This window comes from Bombina bombina, chromosome 1 (assembly GCF_027579735.1).
Source record: "Bombina bombina isolate aBomBom1 chromosome 1, aBomBom1.pri, whole genome shotgun sequence".
NCBI classification, from domain to species: domain Eukaryota; kingdom Metazoa; phylum Chordata; class Amphibia; order Anura; family Bombinatoridae; genus Bombina; species Bombina bombina.
Window position 1 is genome coordinate 594,733,137 of NC_069499.1, and position 18,254 is coordinate 594,751,390.

Below are 18,254 nucleotides of genomic sequence, written 5' to 3' on the forward strand. Positions count from 1 at the left end.
TTTTATCATAAGAATTTTTCCCACTCCTGAAACTGCTATTTTGAGGAGATTTGATATTTTGTTTAAAATCTTATTTATTTTTTTTGTTAAATTTTGCAAGATGTCTCAGACTGATCCTGCATCTGATGTTACTGTAGGAACTAAGCTGCCTGAACACAATTCTACAAAAGCTAAGTGTGTATGTTGTAAATTAGCTGATCTTACTTCTTCAGCTCAAATATGTGGCACTTGTTATGACAAATTATTACATGCTGATAATGTTTCTATAAGTACAAATACATCTACTGTTAAACCTTCACAGTCTAATGTACATGATATTCCTGTAGATATAAAAGATTATATTGCTACAGCCATAGAGAGGGCTATGACTGCTATTCCGCCTTCAAATAAACATAAAAGGTCTCTCCTAACTGAAGAAACTAGTATTGATCGACAGCATACTGAAGTATCTTCTGCTTATGAGGATTTCTCTGGTTCAGAGGATCCTACTTCAGAGATTGAAATTGATAAATCAACCTTTCTTTTTAAGATTAAATATATTTGTTCTTTATTAAATTAAGTATTGTTTACTTCTGGTACTGAGGAATCTAGTCCTCTTGATAACAAAAATAGCAAACGTTTGAATTCTGTTTTTAAAACTTTAGACGTTGCTCCTGAAGTTTTCCCTATTCCAGATGCTATTTCTCATATGTTTACTAAAGAATGATCTAAACTTGGTGCTTATTTTATCCCTTCTTCTAGGTTTAAAAAGCTATATCCTTTACCTGTAGCTTATCTAGAGTTTTGGGAAAAAGTCCCTAAGGTTGAGGGGGCTATTTCTACTCTTGCCAAACGTACTACTATTCCTATAGAAGATAGTACTTCTTTTAAGGATCCTTTAGATAGGAAGATTGAATCTTATCTTAGAAAAGCATATTTACATACTGGCTATATTCTTAGACCTGCTATTTCTATAGCTGATGTTGCTGCTACTTCAACTTTTTGGTTGGACAGTTTAGCTCAACAGTTAACAGATCCTGAGTTATCTAGCATTGTTCTTTTACTTCAACATGCTAATCATTTCATTTGTGATGCTATACTTGATGTAATTAAGATTGATATTAAATCTATGTCTTTAGCTATTCTTACTAGATGAGCTTTATGGCTTAAATCTTGGAATGCTGATATGGTGTCTAAATCTAGATTACTATCTTTATCATTTCAGGGTTATTTATTTGGTTCTCAATTGGATTCTATTATTTCCACTATCACCGGGGGAAAGGGAGTTTTTCTGCCCGAAGATAAGAAATTTAAGGGTACATTTAAAGCTCCCAATTGTTTTTGTTCCTTTAATCAGAATAGAGAACAAAAGACTTCTCCTTCCCCTAAGGCCTCTGGGTCTAATTGGAGACCTTCTCCGAATTGGAATAAATCCAAGCCTTATAAAAAAACAAATCCAGTCCCTAAGACTGCATGAAAGTTCAACTGGTGTGGGGCAGATTGAAATTATTTCAAGACATTTGGACAGTATCTGTTCAAAATCATTGGATTCAGAATATTGTTTCTCAGGGGTATCGAATAGGTTTCAGAATAAGACCTCCCATGGGAAGATTCATTCATTCTCATGTTCCAGAAAACCCGGTGAAGGCTCAGGCTTTTCGAAAGTGTGTTTCAGACCTAGAGCTTTCAGGGGTGATTGTTCCAGTTCCTCTGCAGGAACGAGTTTTGGTTTTTTATTCAAATCTATTCATTGTCCCAAAGAAAAAAGATTTGTTCAGACCAATTCTGGATCTGAAATTTTAAAATTGTTTTGTAAGAGTCCCAACTTTCAAGATGGTGACTATTAGGACTATTCTGACTTTTGTTCAGCAAGATCATTTTATGTCCACAATAGACTTACAGGACGCTTATCTTCATATTCCAATTCATCCAGACCACTATCGTTTTCTCAGATTCTCTTTTCTAGACAAGCATTACCAATATGTTGCTCTTCGGTTTGGCCTAGCAACAGAATCTTTTCGAAGGTTCTCGGTGCCCTTCTATCTCTAATCAGAGAGGAGGGTGTTGCGGTGTTTAATTATTTGGACGATATCTTGGTACTAGCTTAATCTTTTCATTTAGCAGAATCTCACATGAAACAAGTAGTGTTGTTTTTTCAAAGACATGGTTGGAGGATCAATTTACAAAAGAGTTTCTTGATTCCTCAGACAAAGGTCACCTTTTTAGCGCCTAGATTTAGAGTTTGGCGTTAGCCGTCAAAACCAGCCTTAGAGGCTCCTAACGCTGGTTTTGGCCGCCCGCTGGTATTTAGAGTCAGTCAGGAAAGGGTCTAACGCTCACTTTCCAGCCGCAACTTTTCCATACCGCAGATCCCCCTACGCCATTTGCGTATCCTATCTTTTCAATGGGATCTTTCTAACGCCGGTATTTAGAGTCTTGGCTGAAGTGAGCGTTAGAACTCTTAATGACCAAACTCCAGCCGCAGAAAAAAGTCAGGAGTTAAGAGCTTTCTGGGCTAACGCCGGTTCATAAAGCTCTTAACTACTGTGCTCTAAAGTACACTAACACCCATAAACTACCTATGTACCCCTAAACCGAGGCCCCCCCACATCGCTGCCACTCTATTATAATTTTTTAACCCCTAATCTGCCGACCGCACACCGCCGCAACCTACGTTATCCCTATGAACCCCTAATCTGCTGCCCCTAACACCGCCGACCCCTATATTATATTTATTAACCCCTAATCTGCCGCCTCCAATGTCGCCACCAGCTACCTACAATTATTAACCCCTAATCTGCCGACCAGACCTCACCGCTACTATAATAAATGTATTAACCCCTAATCCGCCTACTCCCGCCTCAATAACCCTATAATAAATAGTATTAACCCCTAATCTGCCCTCCCTAACATCACCGACACCTAACTTCAAGTATTAACCCCTAATATGCCGACCGGACCTCACCGCTACTCTAATAAATGTATTAACCCCTAAAGCTAAGTCTAACCTTAACACTAACACCTTAATATAATTTAAATCTAACAAAATAAATTAACTCTTATTAAATAAATTATTCCTATTTAAAGCTAAATACTTACCTGTAAAATAAACCCTAATATAGCTACAATATAAATTATAATTATATTGTAGCTATTTTAGGATTAATATTTATTTTACAGGCAACTTTGTATTTATTTTAACCAGGTACAATAGCTATTAAATAGTTATTTACTATTTAATAGCTACCTAGTTAAAATAATTACAAAATTACCTGTAAAATAAATCCTAACCTAAGTTACAATTAAACCTAACACTACACTATCAATAAATTAATTAAACAAAATACCTACAATTATCTACAATTAAACCTAACACTACACTATCAATAAATTAATTAAATACAATACCTACAAATAAATACAATTAAATAAACTAACTAAAGTACAAAAAATAAAAAAGAACTAAGTTACAAAAAATAAAAAAATATTTACAAACATTAGAAAAATATTACAACAATTTTAAACTAATTACACCTACTCTAAGCCCCCTAATAAAATAACAAAGCCCCCCAAAATAAAAAAATGCCCTACCCTATTCTAAATTAATAAAGTTCAAAGCTCTTTTACCTTACCAGCCCTTAAAAGGGCCATTTGCGGGGCATGCCCCAAATAAAACTGCTCTTTTGCTCTTTAATAGCTATTGTACCTAGTTAAAATAAATTGAAATTTGCCTGTAAAATAAATATTAATCCTAAAATAGCTACAATATAATTATAATTTATATTGTAGCTATATTAGGGTTTATTTGACAGGTAAGTATTTAGCTTTAAATAGGAATAATTTATTTAATAAGAGTTAATTTATTTCGTTAGATTTAAATTATATTTAACTTAGGGGCTTGTTAGTTTTAAGGTTAGGCTTAGCTTTAGGGGTTAATAACTTTATTATAGTAGCGGCGAGGAGCCTTGATTCGTCGGTTGGAGGATCACTTCATCGGATGGAAGACTTCTTCAGCGCCGCTTGGAGGATCACTTCATCGGATGGAAGACTTCTTCAGCGCCCCTTGGAGGATCACTTCTGCTGCTCCGGATCTCCTCTTCAGTTCCATCGGTGGCTCGGCTGAGTGAAGACGACTCAAGGTAGGATGATCTTCAGGGGGGTAGTGTTAGGTTTTTTTAAGGGGGGTTTGGGTTAGATTAGGGGTATGTGGGTGGTGGGTTTTAATGTTGGGGGGTTGTATTTTTCTTTTACAGGCAAAAGAGCAGTTTTCTTTGGGGCATGCCCCACAAAAGGCCCTTTTAAGGGCTGGTAAGGTAAAAGAGCTTTGAACTTTTTTAATTTAGAATAGGGTAGGGCATTTTTTTATTTTGGGGGGCTTTGTTATTTTATTAGGGGGCTTAGATTAGGTGTAATTAGCTTAAAATTGTTGTAATATTTTTTAAATGTTTGTAACTTATTTTTTTTATTTTTTGTAACTTAGCTTTTTTTATTTTTTGTACTTTAGTTAGTTTATGTAATTGTATTTAATTGTAGTTATTTGTAGTTAATTTATTTAATTAATTTAATGATAGTGTAGTTTTAGGTTTAATTGTAACTTAGGTTAGTTTTTATTTTACAGGTAAATTTCTCTTTATTTTAGCTAGGTAACTATTAAATAGTTAATAACTATTTAATAGCTATTGTACCTAGTTAAAATAAATTGAAATTTGCCTGTAAAATAAATATTAATCCTAAAATAGCTACAATATAATTATAATTTATATTGTAGCTATATTAGGGTTTATTTTACAGGTAAGTATTTAGCTTTAAATAGGAATAATTTATTTAATAAGAGTTAATTTATTTCGTTAGATTTAAATTATATTTAACTAAGGGGGGTGTTAGTGTTAAGGTTAGACTTAGCTTTAGGGGTTAATAACTTTATTATAGTAGCGGCGAGGTCCGGTCGGCAGATTAGGGGTTAATACTTGAAGTTAGGTGTCAGCGATGTTAGGGAGGGCAGATTAGGGGTTAATACTATTTATTATAGGGTTATTGAGGCGGGAGTGAGACGGATTAGGGGTTAATACATTTATTATAGTAGCGGTGAGGTCCGGTCGGCAGATTAGGGGTTAATAATTGTAGGTAGGTGGAGGCGACGTTGGGGGCGGCAGATTAGGGGTTAATAAATATAATATAGGGGTCGGCTGTGTTAGGGGCAGCAGATTAGGGGTACATAGGGATAATGTAGGTTGCGGCGGTGTACGGAGCGGCAGATTAGGGGTTAAAAAAATATGCAGGTGTCAGCGATAGCGGGGGCGGCAGATTAGGGGTTAATAAGTGTAAGGTTAGGGGTGTTTAGACTCGGGGTACATGTTAGGGTGTTAGGTGCAGACTTAGGAAGTGTTTCCCCATAGAAAACAATGGGGCTGCGTTAGGAGCTGAACGCTGCTTTTTTGCAGCTCAAAATTTTTTTTTCAGCTCAAAATGCCCCATTGTTTTCTATGGGGGAATCGTGCACGAGCACGTTTTTTAAGCTGGCCGCGTCCGTAAGCACCGCTGGTATTTAGAGTTGCAGTGGCGGTAAATATGCTATACGCTCCCTTTTTGGAGCCTAACGCAGCCCTTCTGTGAACTCTAAATACCAGCGGTATTTAAAAGGTGCGGGAGAAAAAAAGCACGCGTAGCTAACGCACTCCTTTGGCCGCAGAACTCTAAATCTAGCCGTAGGTTTCCAGATAGATTCAGTGTCCATGATTCTTTCTCTGACAGACAAGAGACGGATGAAGTTAGTTTTAGCTTGTCTAAACTTTCAGTCTCTATCATTCCCTTCAGTGGCTATGTGCATGGAAGTTTTAGGTCTTATGACTGCAGCATCGGACGCGATCCCCTTTGCTTGTTTTCATACGAGGCCTCTACAGCTTTGCATGTTGCACCAATGGTGCAGGGATTATACTCAGATATCACAACTGATCTTCTTAAATCCCAACACTCTGACTTGGTGGTTAGACCATCACATTATTGTTCAAGGGACTTCATTTGTTCATCCCACCTGGACTGTGATCACAACAGATGCAAGTCTAACAGGTTGGGGAGCTGTCTGGGGGTCTCTGACAGCACAAGGGGTTTGGTACCCTCAAGAGGTGAGGTTGCCAATCAATATTTTACAACTCCATGCTATTTTCAGAGTTCTTCACGTGTGAGCTCTATTGAAGAGAGAACTTTACATTCGTTTTCAAACAGACAATGTCACAACAGTGGCATATGTCAATCATCAAGAAGAATCTCGCAGTCCTTCAGCAATGAAGGAAGTAGCTTGGATACTTTCTTGGACGGAATCCAACTCTTGTCAAATTTCTGCAATTCATATCCTAGGTGTAGAGAATTGGGAAGCAGATTATCTTAGCCATCAGACGTTACATCCGGGGGAGTGGTCTCTCTATGCAGATGTGTTTTTTTGATCTTGTACAGATGTGGGGTCTTCCAGAAATAGATCTGATGGCCTCCCATCTAAACAAGAAGATTGCCAGATACATTTCAAGGTTCAGGGATCCTCAGGTGGCCTTAGCAGTTCCTTGGTTTTACCAACCTGCTTATATTTTTCCGCCTCTGTTTCTTCTTCCAAGGGTGATCTCCAAGATCATAATGATACAATCTTATGTGTTTCTGATAGCTCCTGCATGACCTCACAGGTTTTGTTATGCAGATCTTGTCGGGATGTCCAGTTGCCAACCTTGGCCACTTCTTTTAAGGCCAGACCTTCTGTCTCAAGGGCCGTTTTTCCATCAGGATCTCAAATCTCTAAATTTGATGGGATGGAAATTGAATGCTTAGTGCTTAGTCATAGAGGTTTCTCTGACTCAGTGATTAGCACTATGATACAGGCTCGTAAGCCTGTTTCAAGGAAAATTTATCATCGGGTTTGGAAAACCTATATTTCATGGTGTTCCACTCATATTTATTCTTGGCATTCTTTTAAAATTCCTAGGATTTTACAGCTTCTTCAGGATGGTTTGGATAAGGGTTTGTCTGCAAATACTTTGAAAGGACACATTTCTGCTCTTTCTGTTTTATTTCATAGAAAGATTGCTAAACTTCCTGATATTCATTGTTTTGTTCAGGCTTTGATTCATATCAAACCAGTTATTAAATCTATTTCTCCTCCTTGGAGTCTCAATTTGGTTTTGAAGATTTTACAGGCTCCTCCTTTTGAGCCTATGCATTCTCTGGATATTAAATTACTTTATTGGAAAGTGTTATTCTTTTTGCTATCTCTTCTGCTAGAAGAGTTTCAGAATTGTCTGCTCTCTCTTGTGAGTCTCCTTATCTGATTTTCCATCAGGATAAAGCTGTTTTGCGGACTTCATTTAAATTTTTGCCTAAGGTTGTGAATTCTAACAACATCAATAGGTGCATACTTTTACTAAATTTTACCATTTTTATGTGTTTGTTTCTTCGGAAGCAGCCTTTGGTAGAAAGGTTCTTCAGGGAGTTGTCTCAGTTTGATTCTAATGCCTTTGATTTGAGTTTTTTTGAAATTTTTAAGAAAACTTAATTATTCTTTTGGATTTCATTTCTTAGCTGTTGTTATTTTATCCCTCCCTCTCTAGTGACTCGTGGATTTCCACATCTTGGGTATTATATCCCATACATCACTAGCTCATGGACTCTTCCCACTTACATGAAAGAAAACATAATTTATGTAAGAACTTACCTGATAAATTCATTTCTTTCATAATGGCAAGAGTCCATGAGACCCACCCTACTTTTTTGTGGTTTTGATTTTTTTGTAAAAAACACTTTATTTTTTCCAGTTCCTCTTTTTGTATGGTTTTTACTCCTTCTTTTACACCTCACTTCTTGGCTACACGTTAAACTAAGGTATATGTGAGGTGGGAGGTGTATTTATAGGCATTTTGAGGTTTGGGAAACTTTGCCCCCTCCTGGTAGGAATGTATATCCCATACGACACTAGCTCATTGACTCTTACCACTATGAAAGAAATTAATTTATCAGGTAAGTTCTTAAATAAATTGGACTACCAGTTCCTAAGAACATAACCCCTTGTTGATCATTTTACTAATCCCTCCAGCTCTTTTTGATCACCTACATCTTTTGTATAATTTATAAAAAAAAAATTTAATCTAACTCATTCCAATCAACATTTAACATTCAATTCATTTGAAAAAAACAAACAAACATTTGAATTGAAAAATGATATAACAGTGAAAACCAAATTTCTATGTAGGTTTTCACATCACCTTCAAAGAAGAATCCAAAATAAATGTAAAACAAGACAGATAATTAACTTAACATTGATATTGACAGTCTAATACATAACTTACAACATTTCCCAGAGGGTTTCTGGGACAGGTAAGTGGGGGGACGGGACTTGTGAGCAACAGTTTACCAGTGTTTGGTGGGCAGACCACTACAAAAGCCTGGGTGTGCCGTTCTTTGGGGGCGATTTTATGGCGTCGGGGTGTAGCATGGGCTGAACTGTGCCATTGCCCTGACAGGGCAGATCAAGAACAGTTTGGAATTATGCTAATTGTTGAATTCTAGTTTTAACTTAACCATGAATATTAAATCTTAACTAGTAAGCAACTAACAATTTTATATTTTTTTAAATTTATTTTATAATTACCATGTTTAGATCTCTAAACATTTCATTGAATTCTTTATTGAACTTTTAGATGTTCATATTTGATTTGTATAAATGTGTTTACAAGTGTGATTAGAACTTTATTTTGAACTTTTTGATAAAAAAAAGTGTTATGTAACATGGTAATGGATTATTTACAAAAATGTTATGTTGAAAATAAACTACAAAACAGCCAAGAAAAACTGATGGTTTTAAAATATTTTGGAACGGGTTTGCATTTGCAACCTCCTTTAAAATTCTCCTGATATACTTTTATAAGGGAACTTGCGTTGACTGAATCAGAGTCTCTGTCCAATGTATTTTCTCTTCCAGGTGGCTCACGCTTCCTTTTTTTTGTTTTTACTCGATTCTGTTTCGTTGTGATTTTTATTAAGTGTGACTTTTTTTTAGTTTATCACACTTCCTGGTTACTGGCTTCATCGTGTATTCCTTACACTTGCCATGATTGCATCATAAACCTTCCTTTATTATTTGCTGAATCTCTGATGCTTTGATTAATATCACAGTCACTCACACTCATATTATACACGATCACTGCACTTGAGCACTTCCTGATCCCTCAAATTATGGGAACAATAGTCAAACTTTGCTAGATCAGACGTGGAAATCCTTGTTGACAATTGTAGGCCCTGCCCTCTGGGAATTATCTAAAAAAAGAAGCTGTCCCTACGGGGCTTGCTGGAAAGTGAAACTTCATTGCAGGAAGCGAACAGGAGGAGCACTTTAAAAATGAAATCCTGCAGAGAATAAAAATCTGATTATTCTGGTTTCACCGTATGGTATTTTACAGCAAGATCTGCTGGGTGAAATGCCTGAACTGGCGGTGAAATTTCAGCTACACCCATGGAACACTCCTGTTCAGACCACTAGCAGAGGTGCGGAAACAGATTTTACAAAAAAGGATGACAATACCCTCTGAATTAATTCCTAACATGAATATAAATTTCATAGCAATTTTTTGCATGTGAAGTTATATTCTGATTTCTACTGTGTGCCTTAAATAGTCTTTTTCTAGATAATTCCTAGACAATTTCAATATGAATTTTAATTTTTCCATAAAATCTGAGTTTTTAATTTTGTCACAATTTCTAATGTGATTAAAGACCACAAGTTTTTACAACACATAATAGCCCCCGTAAATTTAGCGCTCTTGGAGAGCTGAAATAAAGTATTAAAGGGACATTAAACACTTTGAGATGGTAATATAAAATGATAAATCGTATATATAAGAAAACCTCTGCAATATACTCATTTTTTATTTTGTCCCTTTTTCCTGTAATTCCATTCTGAAATTGTGAGAATTTTAGTTCCTGTTAGAAAGGAAAGTGCAGAACAACATTATATTCCACACAGCCATTGGTTGCACACTCTAGTGAACTGTTCCTAACTGTCTTTAATTGGCCACAGCAGATAAGGTAACCTAAGTTACAACATGGCAGCTCCCATTGTTTTATAGACACTAAAACTTTACACTTATTCTGTCACTATTTAAACATTTAATGAAACTTTAAAAAATACATCTACATGTTATTCTCAGACTAATCTTTTCTTTGAATGCTTAATTCTATCTAGCATTTATCAACACCTAGATTACGAGTTTTGCGTTACGGTTTTAACGTTGAAAAAACAGCAATTTCGAGTCTTGTCGGTATAGCTATACCGCAAGGATTTTAGCTTGTAACGCAACATCAATCCTGCAGTAAAAAAAATTACGTTTTTGCGTGGGATTTCCATAGCGCCGGTATAACAGGTTGTGGGGTGAGGCTAAAATGCTTCCGTTCCAGCTATCTGAGACCAGTAGTTATGGATTTTGCGTAACAAAACTTACACAAAAGTCATAACTAAAATGTCACAAAGTACACTAACACCCATAAACTACCTATTAACCCCTATTTCGCCGCCCTCCCGCATCGCAAACACTACATTAAATTTATTACCCCCTAATCTGCCGCTCCCAACATCGCTGCCACTTATAAAAATTATTTACCCCTATTCCGCCGCTCCCCGACATCGCCAATGCTATAATAAAGCTATCAACCCCTATTCCGCTGCTCCCGAACATCCATCTGGGTGAAGATATAAGATGCCGTCTGGATGGATGAAGACCTCGCTGCCTAGATGAAAACATCTCACCGCCTGGATGTCCGGACTTCAGAAACTGTAAGTGGATCGTCGGGGATTAGTGTTAGTTTTTTTTTAACTTTTTGGAGTGTTTTTTTTTTTTAGATTAGGGTTTGGGCTTTTTTAAAAGAGCTAAATGCCCTTTTAAGGGCAATGCAAAAGAGCTAAATGCCCATTTAAGGGCAATGCAAAAGAGCTAAATGCCCTTTTCAGGGCAATGGGTAGCTTAAGTTTTTGTTAGAGTTAGGTTTTTATTTTGGGGGGTTTGTTGGGTGGTGGGTTTTACTGTTGGGGGGGTCTTTGTATTTTTTTTCAGGTAAAATAGCTGATTTCTTTAGGACAATGCCCTACAAAAGTCCCTTTTAAGGGCTATTGGTAGTTTATTGTAGGCATGTTTTTTTTTTTAAATTTTGGGGGGGGCTTTTTTATTTTTATAGGGCTATTAGATTAGGTGTAATTGTTTTTATTTTGTATAATTTAGTTTGTTATATTTTGTAATTTAGTGTTTGTTATTTTTTTGTAATTTAGTATTTTTTATTTTTTGTAATTTTAGATTTACATTTTTTTAGTAGTGTTAGGTTTTTTTAATTTAAGTTTATTTAATTGGTAGTTATTTTAATTTTAGTATAATAGTTATGTTAGGTTAATTGTTAGTTTAAACTTAGGTTTTTTAATTTCACAGGTAAGTTATTATTTATTTTAAGATGGTGGTTTTGGCTCGTGGTTTAGGGGTTAATACGTTTATTTAGTGGCGGTGATGTGGGAGGCCAGAGGTTTAGGGGTTAATAACTTTATTTAGTGGCGGCTGTGGCAGGGAGTGGCAGAATAGGGGTTAATAGCTTTATTATAGTGTCAGCGATGTTGGGGTGTGGGGGAATAGGGGTTAATAACTTTATTATAGTGGTGGTGATGTCGGGGAGTGGTGGAATAGGGGTAAATAACTTTTATTAGTGGCAGCGATGTCGGGAGCGGCAGATTAGGAGTTTTTAACTTTATTTAGGTGTCGGCGATGTCAGGAGCAGCAGATTAGGGGTGTTTAAACTTGGGGTTTATGTTAGGGTGTTAGGTTTAAAAGTAGCTTTTTTTCCCCATAGACATCAATGGAGTTGCGTTACGGCAATCACCATTCCGTGCTTCAGTTGTTTTTTTCTAACACCTTCTCCCCATTGATGTCTATGTGGAAAGCGTGCAGGAGCAAGTCAAAGCAGCCCTTGGATTTTGTGCAGTATGAAGCTTATTGCCACCATATCGCACGCACAAGGCGGCTTTTTAGAAACTTGTAATGGCAGCGCTAGGGAGGGTGAAATAATGCAACTTTTGTTGCGTTAGTTTCGCACCCTCTATAGCGCAAAACTTGTAATCTAGGTGCAAGTGTTTAATGTTTCTTTAAGGCTCTTCATTAGATGCGCAGCGTTCCTGTCTGACACTTCTCTGCACGTGTTGGCATTGACTAATATATGTTATACTTTATGCAAGACCCAAGTTTAAGCTGATTGCTTTTTGTTGGACTGTTTCTATAATCTGTGGGTAGGAACACCGTTTATGTCAGCTGCACTACCACCCTAACATTGCATGCATTGAGCATTGGCTGTTTGACTAGCGGGATACGGATCTTAGACCTCCCTACACTGTAGTAAATCGAAACACATTACACCTGGTGATGCAAAAAGCCATTCCGAATTGGATGTTCTGAAAGATCAGCCAATTAATCAGATTAGCCAATCATGTCACTTCCGGTGATGTGGAATCAGCCTTCTGACAGAGGATCAGCCAATTCTCACCATAACTTCACTCGCTGCGCATGTGCTCAAGCACAGGTAGCAAATCTCGACAACGGAACTGATATGCTGCTTCCATTGGGGGATATCTATCAAGCCGTCAATTGTGTTGCATTCGACAGCATCAATACGCTCGCCTAACATAGCGGCCTCGGACCTGAATACGATCTCCATATTTATAAAAAAGCCGGCAAAAAGATGCACACAAAGTACGGGGTGATGAGCATCGGACTGTTGTTAACTAACAGTTATCGATCTTGCGTCTATTCGGCTTTTTCCCAACTTTATTTATACCCTGTCACTAAACGCAGCCACTATACTAAAATGTTTAACCCCTATCCCGCTGCTCCCTGACACCGCCGCAACCTAAATAAAGTTATTAACCCCTATCCCACCGCTCCTGGATCCCGCCGCAACCTAAATAAAGTTATTAACCCCTATCCCGCCGCTCCCGGGCTCCGCCGCCACTAAATAAACGTATTAACCCCTAAACCTCTGGCCTCCCACATCACTCCCACTAACTAAACCTATTAACCCCTAAACCGCCAGCCCCCCACATCACCATAAACTAAATTAAGCTATTAACCCCTAAACCTAACAACCCACTAACTTTAAATTAAAATTACAACATCCCTATCTTCAAATAAATTTAAACTTACCTGTAGAATTAAAATAAACTATTTTTAAACTATTAATTAGCCTTAAATTAAACTACCAATTAAATTAACTATATTACATATTAAAAAACCCTAACCCTACTCAAATTATTTAAATATACTATTTAATCTTATTAAAAATTACTAAATTACAAAAAAAAATAAACGCTGTTACAAAAAATAAAAAACACTAAATTACGAAAAATAAAAAAAACACATTATCAAAAATAAAAAAGAATTATACCTAATCTAATAGCCCTATCAAAATAAAAAAGCCCCCACAAAATAAAAAAAAAAACTAGCCTACAATAAACTACCAATGGCCCTTAAAAGGGCCTTTTCTGGGGCATTGCCCCAAAGAAATCAGCTCTTTTACCTGTAAAAAAAATACAAACACCCCCCAACAGTAAAACCCACCACCCAACCAACCAACCAACCCCGCCAAAATAACCTAAGCTCCCCATTGCCCTGAAAAGGGCATTTGTATGGGCATTTAGCTCTTTTACTGCCCAGACCCTAATCTAAAAATAAAACCCACCCAAAAAAAACCTTAAATAAACCTAATACTAACACTAGACAATACACTTTGATCAGCCAATAGGATGAGAGATGCTCAAATCCTATTGGCTGATTGGAACCTTTCAGCCAATAGGAATGCAAGGGACGCCATCTTGGATGACGTCGCTTACATTGAAGTTCCAGTTTACGGCGGTGACCGTATGAAGAGGAGCTCCACGCCAGATGTCTTCAGAATGGACCTGCTCTGCGCCGGATGGATGAAGAAAGAAGAGGTCACCCGGATGAAGACTTCTTGCCGCCCAGATGAAGACTTTTTGCCGGCTGGATGGATGCTTCAAGCGGGACTTCAAGAACTGTAAGTGGATCGTCGGGGTTAGTGTTAGGTTTATTTAAGGGTTTTTTGGGTGGGTTTTATTTTTTAGATTAGGGTCTGGGCAGTAAAATAGCTAAATGCCCTTTTAAGGGCAATGCCCATACAAATGCCCCTTTCAGGGCAATGGGGAGCTTAGGTTATTTTAGATATGTTTTTTTATTGGGGGGGGTTGGTTGGTTGGTTGGTTGGGTGGTGGGTTTAACTGTTGGTGGTGTTTGTATTTTTTTTTACAGGTAAAAGAGCGGATTTCTTTTGGGCAATGCCCCACAAAAGGCCCTTTTAAGGGTCATTGGTAGTTTATTTTAGGCTAAAGTTTTTTTTATTTTGGGGGGCTTTTTTATTTTGATAGGGCTATTAGATTAGGTGTAATTCTTTTTTATTTTTGATAATGTGTTTTTGTTCCCGTAATTTAGTAATTTTTAATAAGGTTAAATACTATATTTAAATAATTTGAGTAGGGTTAGGGTTTTTTAATATGTAATTTAGTTAATTTAATTGGTAATTTAATGTAATTGTAGTATAATAGGGTAGGTTAATTAATAGTTTAATATAGTTTATTTTAATTCTACAGGTAAGTTTAAATTTATTTTAAGATAGGGATGTTGTAATTTTAATTTAAAGTTGGCAGTTTAGGGGTTAATAGGTTTAGTTAGTGGTATTGATGTGGGAGGCCAGAGGTTTAGGGGTTAATACGCTAATTTAGTGGCAGCAGGGTCAAGGAGCGGCAGAATAGGGGTTAATAACTTTATTTAGGTTGGGGAGATGTCGGGGAGAGGCAGAATAGGGGTTAATAACATTATGTAGGTGGCGGCAATGTCGGGGAGCGGCGGAATAGGGGTAAATAACATTATGTAGGTGGCGGCGATGTCTGGGAGCGGCAGAATAGGGGTTAATAACATTATGTAGGTGGCGGCGATGTCAGGGGCGGCAGATTAGGGGTGTTTAGACTCGGGGCTTATGTTAGGGTGTTAGGTGTAAATGTTACTTGTTTTCAATCATATAAATCAATGGGATATCTGGCAGAATCGAACATAAGCTTTCGCTGCTTTCAAACTCCCATTGGATTGAAAACCAGGTACGCTGGGCCGGAATAGCCACGTGCGTACCGGTTAGAAATTTAATAACTGGCAAAAAGTGTCAGATAGAGCTGAATGTGTATTCAGAACATCTATAATGACGTAAACATCAATCTGCGTCTGATTGAGACCAGCGGATCGTATGTTACGTCGCAAATTTCAACTTTTGCCGGTCTGTAGGCTTTGATAACTAGGTCGGATCAATCTCGCAACAATTACGTTGTGGAATTCAGGAGTATTTGCGGTTGACGACTTGATACATATCCCCCATTGCATTTGATGTTACTCAGACATATATACGCTGCACTGTAATTCCCTCATCTTCACTATTTTTTTTGCCTCCGCCTGAGGAGTTCAAGGGGCCCCCCCGCCGATCCTCTGGCATCCACCCCAAATGAATTTTTGGGGACTGATGTTTACAATGGGCGCTTTGCCCCCCTTGAACCTCTCAGGCGGAGGCAAAAAATATTTTAAAGGTATTGGCAACATAGCCTCAGGCATCAAAACGAGGCTCCCATAGGAGCCTATGGAAGAGCACTCTCGTGAGCATAATGTTTCCTAGCAATGCGAACACGAGCTAGTGTTCACATTGAGATTAACTTGTAATACCAGCACAAATTATCAGGGGCGGGTATTACGAAGTGTAGCACTAATATTGCTTGCAATATTTAGCACTCCACTTGTAATCTAGCCCATAGTGTGCTATGTCCTTGCTGTCACCAGTGCAGATTTGGGAGCCAGTGCTGTCTATAATCATAACAGAGTAGTTAGGAGTAGTTAGGAGTAAAATCTCTCAATGTAATGGGCATCCTCTCCACCTGTGCAATTAACCGCCAAATTTATAATTAATTTAACTATACATAGTGAACTCCACACAATAAATTAAAGGGATATAAAACTCCTTGTAATTGCAATGTTTCTATAGTATTTCAGACATTTACATACTGTCCAAGTGTGAAAATGTTTTAAATATATTTACACCTTGTTTACTGCAATTGTTTTTCAATGGCCAAACTTCTCCCCGCAACCACCACTTGCTTTGTGTGGAGGAGCAAATTGCATTCTGTCATTCTGTTAGCACCTTATCACCTCTGCTGAGGCTAATTTAGGACATATACTGTATGTAGCAGATTTAGGGGGATATTTATCAAAGCGTCAATCTAGCTGCATTCGCCGGCGTCAATACGCTCGCCAGATACAATGCTCTTATGTATTAAATAAAAACAACAAAAACGCACTTAAAGTACGGCGCAATGAGCATCGGACTGTTGTTAGCAAACAGTTATCGATGTTGCGTTTATTCGGGTTTTCCCCAACTTTATTTATACCATTTCTCTAAAACTAATCTTTTGTTTTTCATCTGTTAATGTCCAAGAAATAGCTACATTTATACCTCAACAAACAATATCTCATAGAAAGTTATTTTTATATGTATTTGTTATATGATACTTTCACATAAATGAATGTGTATTTGTATGCTTTTATCTCATGATTTTTTTTTTATAAAAGATTATTAATGCTAGAATTTGTACATATATCTTTGCACATACTTGTATATATAAATGTGTGTGTGTGTGAGTGTGTGTGTTATGTCAGAAATCTTTTGCAAACTTACATGTCCCTAAATTTCTTTTTGTCTTCTAAACAATGTTGTCTTTCATATCTCTGTGTTTATTTATACCACTATATGTATATAGTGTAAATTTATTATTATTCTGAGCAGGAATAATTGCGCATTTAACATATAATCAGGGTATCATATGTATTTATTTGCAATCAATGGATATTTTAAGAGCTGGGACAGTTTTTTCTCTGAACCTGTGTAACCCCTCCTGATTGCAATCTAGTTTTAAAAACCACCCCTACACAGGTGTTAGAAAATGGGCTGGCATATAAGATGACATTTCTTACTAAAAAAGAAATTCAAGAGAAGGAAGAAATACACTGAACATAGCACGACAGTAAAGAGGTGATTTTAATTTCTGCTGTATCTGATTCATGACAGTTTAATGTTAGGTAAACTATCCCTTTTGATCTTTCAGTTTAAGATTATATTGAATCAAACATCAATTCGAATTTTAAAATCATTGTCTAAAATATTATACTGTGTATCCTAATGTCAGCATCAATGTTTATCTTTAATACTAATTTCACATATACATACTTTCAAAGTATAATACACAATGTAAAAAATGGCATGCACAAGTTCTGATGAGCAATCAATGACAAAAGTATCGAGCAATTTGATTAGTTAGTGATAGTTTAAAATGTATATTTGAATCAGATTGGCTTATGTCATAAATTATGTGATTATACATATTCCAATCAAAAGTGGTTGAAAAATTCACTAGTGTGTGGGTTGTTTAGGAGTTTGCGTCATAATTGGTGCAAAAAGTGTTGCGTCAAATTTGGTGCAAAGTGGAGAGTGGGACTTGTATTACATGGCTTAAACATAGTGCAAATAGATTTTTTCCAAAAAAATAAAAAAGAAGTTAGCTATATTATGTTGTGTATTTATTTCATTTTTTTTTTTTTTTTCAAAAGAGCTTTATTGAGAAAAAGAAACTTACAGAAAAACAATAAGTACAATTCTGCCAGTAGCTATGCTTAACAATCTGTGGGACTCCAATAACTCGGGATCCCCGAGCAGTAAGTAGATGAGTACAGCAATCTACCAGCAATTTAATGTCCTTTAAGATCAGGAGTAATGATTAGCTCTTCACTTACAATTTTCAAAAAATTTCCAACAACTAATTACATGTCTTTTACAGCAAAGACATGATGCTTAAATGACTAAAACAGACATAGACAATACGAGTCTAAGATATACAAACATATTAAATATTACCCGGTTTGCCGCTCAGTGCCTGTGTTCCAGTTTCCCTCACCTCTCAGCATATACTCATTCAAGGAGGCCAGGGAGAGTAGGTTATAGATGGGTAGAAAAGGGGCAAGCAAGGGAAAGGAGGGAAAGAGAAGGAAATCCGGAGAAAAGAGGGAAGGAAGGGCGGATTCAGGGGGATGGGGGGAAAAAAAAAAAAAAAAAAAAAAAAGGAATTTAAAGCATAGGGCATACACCACTCCAGGACAGTCTGCTATTTTAAGCCA